Below are 7,899 nucleotides of genomic sequence, written 5' to 3'. Positions count from 1 at the left end.
ACTGTCGGTAGGTTTTAAACGACTTTATGATTTACAGGAAAGGAAATTGATGGGTTTCACATGGTGCCACTAACTGTTTTGTAGAGTAGCAAAAGTTTGTACTATTCACACATATTGGTGTCTACAGATTTAGGATCGTTACAAATATAATATAAATTTTGCAGGAGAATGAGAATGTCTAGGTTTCGATATCATTTTGTAAAAATTCTACAAATGTGGATAAGATAAAAACAATTTAAACTGATTTTCATACACAGAATAACACAATAGGTGTGATGTGTTAAATAATAATAAACGATTATGCAAACAAATTTGTAATGCTTACGGCCAAACATCACACTACTGCATTTAAAATATACAGGACGTGGGTATACAGCGTGTTCGGAAATTTTCGTTACAAATTTCTAGGACTTTAGGACTTGCAGACTGGAGTGAGTATATAATATCTTGAATGATATACATGAGCAGAAACGTACCGTTTCTTTTTACGACTGTTTAAATTCACATGTGTAACTCATTGATTTCTGCTTGAGGAATTGCATTAGGCGTGACGCAGTACAATTAGTAGCTAAAAATTCAAAAGGAATCCTAACGAAACAACCGTTTATCACTTACGAACATTTATTTATATTAACACTTAAACATTAGGTGTCTGCATTCTTCCAAAACAAAACAGAACAGTGCTGACGCAATAGAATGGGTCGATGTGGCGACCACCAAAGATTTTGCAGACATTGTGCACATCATGCTGTCTATCCTATTGCATACCAGGACAAGCATGTCTAAGACTTTCCTCTTTCCCACAGCAGTGATGGACACGTCACACATCTGAACCGAAACCGTCCTAGAAAAAAAGGATACATTTCTGGGCATGGGTTCCTATTCAAAATATTATGCACTTACTCCCCTCTACAAGTCCTACAACATTGTACCGGGTATTTCCGAACCCTTGTAAAAGAACTGACTGTGACAGAATCTCGCCGATCGAGTGGAAGGACTTGGTACTAAATAAGCCTTTTAAATATAAGTTTTAAGCAGCTACATTTTCTACGGTTGCTATAGATTGTTGAAAATGTGTCTTCCTAATTGATCAAGTCCTTTTATGTCTTAAGCTATTATTAAGTTTGTATTTATATCAAGTACGAGGTGTGATAAAAAAAATACAATGAATAATTTTATTAGAAACGGAGTAGTAAGCTTTCGTCGATTTTGATTTAACCGTGCACAGTGTACTGTCGTTGGCTATCAATAAACTTATCCAACGGATAGTGGGTAAGGTGGACGTGGCCGGACAGGAACACTTTATCCGGCTGAAAACTCGCGAATCAAACGCGAGGTGTGGCACGGCGCATTGTCGTGATGAAGCAGGAAGCCATTGGATGATTTTTATGGTCGGTCTTCCAACATCGTTTGACAAACGTTGCAATATGCCCAAAGACCAAGTTGTTCATGAAGTCCGAGTCTGAATGAAGACGATCCTTCATCTCATGTAAAAAGACACAGGGTGTTCCTCCTGCTCATCACTTGAATGTCTGGAAACAAGTTTTACACTCACTCGTCTCATTTGCAAATTATCAATTAAAATGTTCGGTGATGCAAACTAAGTTCCTAGGTAAGCTCTCGAATAGTTTGAACGTCCAATTTTGTATGTTGTCTTCTGTTTTTGAGGCTAATGGACGTCTCGAACGTTTTTCGTATTTTACCGACTGATATCGCTTTTAAATTGCTCATAATACTTGGGAACACTCTTCAGTGGAACAGTATTGTGGCCTTACATCCAGTTCTACATATCATGAGTCTCTCTGGCACTGTTTTGCAACTTGAGACAGAATTCGATGTTTACGAGTTGTTCGAGATCCGTAATGCGCGACGTACATTGTGAACAATCTTACTCTAGCGTCTCTGGACGCTGGCTGACTAGTGAAAAAGTCTTACAGCTTGACACTGCCTGTCTCAGAGATCAGGATATCGGACAAAATTCGTCGAATGGTTGGAGCATCAGCAGTTGTTGCTAAAAGCAACTCAGTCAACTTGTTTTTGATCACACCTTACATGTAGTTCAGGAGAGGATTGCTAACAGGGATATACTGCTTGCAAAAAAAAAAATCCTCATTAACTCTTTAACTGTTAGCAACGCTTATATCCGTGCAAGTCGTCGTGCGACCAGTGTCAGCTTACTGCTCCATCAAAAACATCTGCTGAGCCTCAGGTTGGCGGTCTTCTTCAGTTGGTGCCAATACTACAGTCTCCTCTTGGGGACTGGATGTTGTTCGTGTCTTCGAATCTTCATCACTGACACGGAAACCACCAGCGTGGCATCACATGACAAGTCTAGGCCTGTGTAACTTCGTACCAGGTTACGGCTTGACCCTAATGACTATTCTGTATTGTTACAGCACTCTGTCATGTCATACTGTCAGTCCAGAGTTGAGATGGCTGTGTGGGCACATACCTTAAATCAGTAAATTAAAAAAAGAAAATGATACTCTATAGAAAGTATACATCCCTGAAAGAAAGTATACATCCCTGTGGACCCATTTTAGCTACCATCGCCAGAAGAATTGTGGACGTCAATATAATAACACGTCACTGGCCGTATTCCTATATAGTTAATAGACAAGTACATATGAACAGTGTTAATTATGCCGCCCAAGTTAAAAGTATAAATAAATGTATTATATTAGGTGCATTTCAGAGGGAGGGAAAATATTACTTACTGATATTTTGTGTTACTGTATAACTCAAATATGAAATCTCCAGTTCCTGAAAGCTAAGTGTAAATTGATTCATTGCAGATTTCTGTTTCCTTGATCCCATAACAATATTACGAGATTATCTACTTTGAGACGTTACGTTGTCATATTAAGGAAATATCACTTTTGTCGTACATCATTAATAAAACAGCATTTGAAACATTGTTAGAATTATTTCTCAATCCAGTTTCAGTACAGTACAATTTAATTACGCTCAGTTTGATTAACTGAGCGTCAATACATTCACAAAAGGGCAAATATATATTACTTCATGTAGGAAAATTTGTAACAGTTACATAAACACTCTGAGGGCTTGCCTAAGTCGAGACGTAAAAAGAGCAGAATTAGTCTGGCATAGGCATCCGACTACAAGCATTTTATAATTTTTTAAATCTGTACTTTCGAGTGTGGCTAACGAACCTTTCATCATGAAGTGCCCTTACAGCTCATTATACTGCTCTCGTAGCTACTTTTCGATTCCGGTTTCTACGTGGTACAGTTCGACTGAAACGCCGGATATTTCGGACAAAGTTATCGGCAGCTTTGTAATAAAGCTACGTAAAACCCGTAGGATTCACAGGTGCGGATCCAGATACATACAGTACGTTCTTCTTAGGGCCCACATCGTCAAAGTAGTCAAAAGTTCATCAACCATCCAGAAGCGTTATTTGTAAACTATGGTTATCATACAATAAAGTAAGCGAGAGGATTCGGTCAAGTCACCAATTACGACAGGGGGATGACATGATATGTTTTGGCAACTTTTACTTTTAATTCGGAGCCACAGACCAGCAGTCACGTGAGAGCAACGAGGAAAAATTTAAGAGCTGGGACATATTTAAGGAGGAAATTTAGACAAATATTGCTGAAAAATCTCAGCTGGTTGGCAAATAACAGCAGATTAAAGGAACTCAACGACACTGGGAGACCACTCAGTAACACACACGGTGTGCTTCGGTGCTGTATCACAATATGAAGCCAAATATGACGGACGCCAACATAGTTTCTGATCTAATGAATAGCGTGATACAGGATCAGGAACCATCTCTTCCGGAGGTTTTCACCACAACAGTGGACTTGAAGTGGTGTCAGCACATGGAAACATATGCCTGTATACGTTCGAGAGACCTACGACTGACGTAAGTCACTGTAAACGCCTGGAGCTCACATCTCTCTTATGGCGTGTAGTAAGAGAAGGTGTACAAGGGTTTACGACGTTTCTCACTGTCAGACCCAGATGACTGGGAGTAGCATCGTAGAACGCGAAGACCAGCGATGAGGTGTTAGCATACTTAAGTCAAGAAGAGGTTGCCGACCACTGGTAGCATTCTCTATAAGACCCACAGTGAGTGAATAATGGAGTCGGCGCCCCACGATTATGTTGTAAACTTCAGACAATATCCTAGGTAATTGACGCCAAAGACGCATTCAGCTCCCTCAGAAATTGATGTGACAAAAAAGAAAAGAAGACATTACGTACGTATGTTTCCATTGTGAACGCCCCATTAAGCTCCCCCAGAAATTGATGTGACAAAAAAGAAAAGAAGACATTACGTATGTATGTTTCCATTGTGAACGAACCCTGTTTGTCGCTGCTACAAAGAATGAAGTAGAATGCTGACGGCTATTATTCCACAAGACGCCAAACTATATCCTATATAACTGTAGACAACTACAGCTGACCTACGCAACAAAACACATTTTGCACCCTGATCGAGGTCGATTTCCTATATGTCGCTGTGGTACCCTCTCGACACACAAGCCCTACAAGCACTCACTCAAATGCCAATAACCTATAAGCTAAACGAGATGATCATCTATGGACATGAGTTACCGGTGTGTCTGGAAATCATAACGACGGAAATCTGTGAAGTCTTAGTCGATTTGTAACACCATGGCTCTAATGTTCTACTGATTTATTTTGTCTCTGTTTCATTTAACGTTTCATCATTGAGCTTCTGTAAATGTATGTGTTTGAATCGATAACATAAAATTGTATACTGCTTTCTTTGTACAAACTTTGATGTCATGGTTTGATTGTATGCTGTGTAGCATAACTGTCATTTATATTCTTTGTCCCATTTGGAGGGAACAAAACTTAATATATATATTTGTAATTTCTGTGTGAATAATTTTTTTGTAGAAATGTCTATATGTGCAAATGTTCTGTTTTGTTTAAAACGATTGTTTGCTGTTATGTAAACTGCTGATCCTCACTTAGGGCTCTTAGTTATTCTGTATGTAAAAGGTGTAGGGGTTCCCCTCAGGAACGGAACAGCGTAGCGCGCGCAAAATGTGGTTGGCCTAGGTGGAAAAGGTGGAACTGATAGTCAGTCGGAGGCGAGCTACGAGTCGGGGACGAGCCAGCAGTCTGAGATGAGCTACGAGTCCATGCGCTGCTGTGCAAAAGTTGAATAGTGCTGGTTTCGAGAGAGGCTTTTCTGTTATTTTCCAATGCCTCGGATGGGTGGATAAATAGCTGGGCTATTCTGGAATGCGTATCTATCTTCGCCACCAAGAAATGACAGAGCCCAGCAATTCTGCCTGCAAATCCACCTACCAACATACAGTTGCCACCACATTGCGCAATCATTGCAACGTAATGATTATAAGGATGTACAGTGAAGGATCAGCTTAATGGATGTGTTATTATGCTGAAATATAAGGTAATGTGTATCTGAATTTATGTACCTACCTTGATTTTTCTCCTCATCATAACACCTCTCAGGGTCCTCTCCGTTTGAAGTAAAGTGATTACCGAGTGTCCTTACTGAAAGTACGTTAAAATTCCAGTTTTCTAATTAATGCCTCTTGAACGTAGTAAAGTTAAAGTTAATGTGGCAAGAAAGTGAGTTAGAGTTAATGATGCTTGCTGAAAATAACATTCTTAGTAAAAATGCTTATTAATGTTTTGTTGCCAACTTCAAATTAAAATTTCTCAAGACTGAGGCTTATAACGTTTTGCTTAGTAAATGATCACATTATTGTCTGTAATAAATCCTAAAAGGTGAGTCAGTTTCTTGCAATTTGGTCAGTATTGTGTTTCGCAGTAGTAAAAGTGAGAAAGCTGCTGTTGTGAAACTTTATATATTCATGTTTGCTAAGTGTTTGTGTATCTTGTGCATTAGAAGTGCATGTTAATAGTAATATTATAAAGACCATTCACTTTATGTAAGCCCTGAAAGTGATAGTGTTTTTTTCTGTACGTGTTATAACTGTGCAAATAGTTTTTTTGTGCTGCTCCAGTCGTTAGCTTCTATCTTAAAACATAGGTGTGTCAGAATTCATTGCACTCGTGTGTGGCCAAGTTTAGGTTGTGTTTGTCTGTTATAGTTACTTATACCTATTTTCCTTATCGAGAATGTTAATCTTTCTCTTGCCTAGTTAGGCTGGCGGCCGTTTTCTTTATCCGTTGAACAGTGCAAATAGGCAAAATTACGTTTGGTACTGTTTTAAATATTTACGTAATTCTAATTTTCATTGCCGATAAGCCACTTCCGTTGGGTACAACACGGTCAATTTAACAAAATTCCTCTCAGAGGGTAACACTGCTCTGTTGATTTGCACTATAATTGCTTTTACAAAAGAGCTAAATGTCACAACCTGTTTCTAGCATTGAGGTTATGGTGCAGTAATAACAGCAGTTAGGAGTGTTATACGTGGCGCCGCGTGACAGGACGTTGTTCAATTTGCACCCACAGACGTAAAAAATTATAAGTAGTTAACATTGTACAAACATAGAGTGAACATAAAACGTCCAGCGGCACGAACCTGTACATTATTTGACAGAACGGATAGTGAAAGTTCAGTTTATATTGGAAACTAAAGGTATCAGTACTTAATAATAGTTAAAATGGACAGGAAACTAGAAATAAATCTAGACACGCGAGAGCAGAATGCAACCGAGAGCAGTTTAAGCAGCACACCAACAGATGGCAGTGTGCGCGAGTTAAATTACGTACGGTACCACGCCGATGTTAATAAACAGATCGAAGCTATGAATGTCGCGCATACTAAGCAAGGCAATATGAGCGATGTTGTGGAAGACAGTGGTTATGTTAATGAATCGCGGGATATGTTTGAATCACCAAAAACAGAAAGGGGTGTAGGATCTGAACACGAAAATGCGGTAGAAAATAAAAGTGAAAAGAACACAGATATGTTAGAATTGTTAAAAATGTTGTCTGCACAAATTGCAGCACAGGGACAACAAAATGCTGCGCAAAATGACAATATTAATGCACAAATCGCAGCACTGGGGCAACAAAATGTAGAACAAAGACAGCTAATTGCAGCACAGGGGCAGTTAATTACAACACAGGGTAGTGATATTAGTAAACAAATGCAAGAGCAGGGCAAGAATCTTAGTAACCAGATTGAGAAAGTTGATATAAAGGTAGACATTGTGAGCAATGAAATTAAAAACCTTAAAAGCGAAATTACTGTCATCAATGGCAATATTGCCAACATACAGGGACAAATCGATGACATTAACGAAAGATTTGACACAGAAGTAATTAAAATCCAAGATCAAATAGAACCCCTAGTCTGTACTAAAGTGGATGAAAAGGTATTCGGTATTAAATCCGAAATACAAACTGAATGTAACGAGGAATTTGCACAGATCAAACAGTCTGTAACAGAAACAAGCAGAACTCTAACCAAACAGATTCTTACTTGCGAAAAGAAGTGTGAACATAACACTTCACAAATCCAAGGCAAAATGTATGACTTGGAAAGAAAAATACAAATCGGACCTACAAATATTACTGAAAGAAAGCCCCTCAGTAAAATATTAGAGGGCGAAGAGAAATTCGACCCTGTAAAAAGGCATAACGGATGGCACCCCCTAGACTTTATAAAGAATTGCGAAAGAAATTTTCCTGAATATTTGTCCGATCAGGAAAAGATCAATGTTGTCATTAGTGCATTAACGGGAGAAGCTAAAAGGTGGGGGTTGAATCTGGATACAAACCAGATGTCTTTTGAAAATTTTAAACAAAAATTTATTGACGAGTACTGGTCAGAACAAAAACAAGACCAGTTGTGGCGTGAATTTCTAATGGCCAGACTGTACGATATCAGAGGCAGGCAAACCATGAAAGAATTTTCGGAATCATGGTACAGAAAACTAATACACTTAAAA

This window comes from Schistocerca nitens, chromosome 6 (genome assembly GCF_023898315.1).
Source record: "Schistocerca nitens isolate TAMUIC-IGC-003100 chromosome 6, iqSchNite1.1, whole genome shotgun sequence".
In the NCBI taxonomy this organism is placed as follows: domain Eukaryota; kingdom Metazoa; phylum Arthropoda; class Insecta; order Orthoptera; family Acrididae; genus Schistocerca; species Schistocerca nitens.
This window is presented reverse-complemented; position numbering follows the sequence as displayed.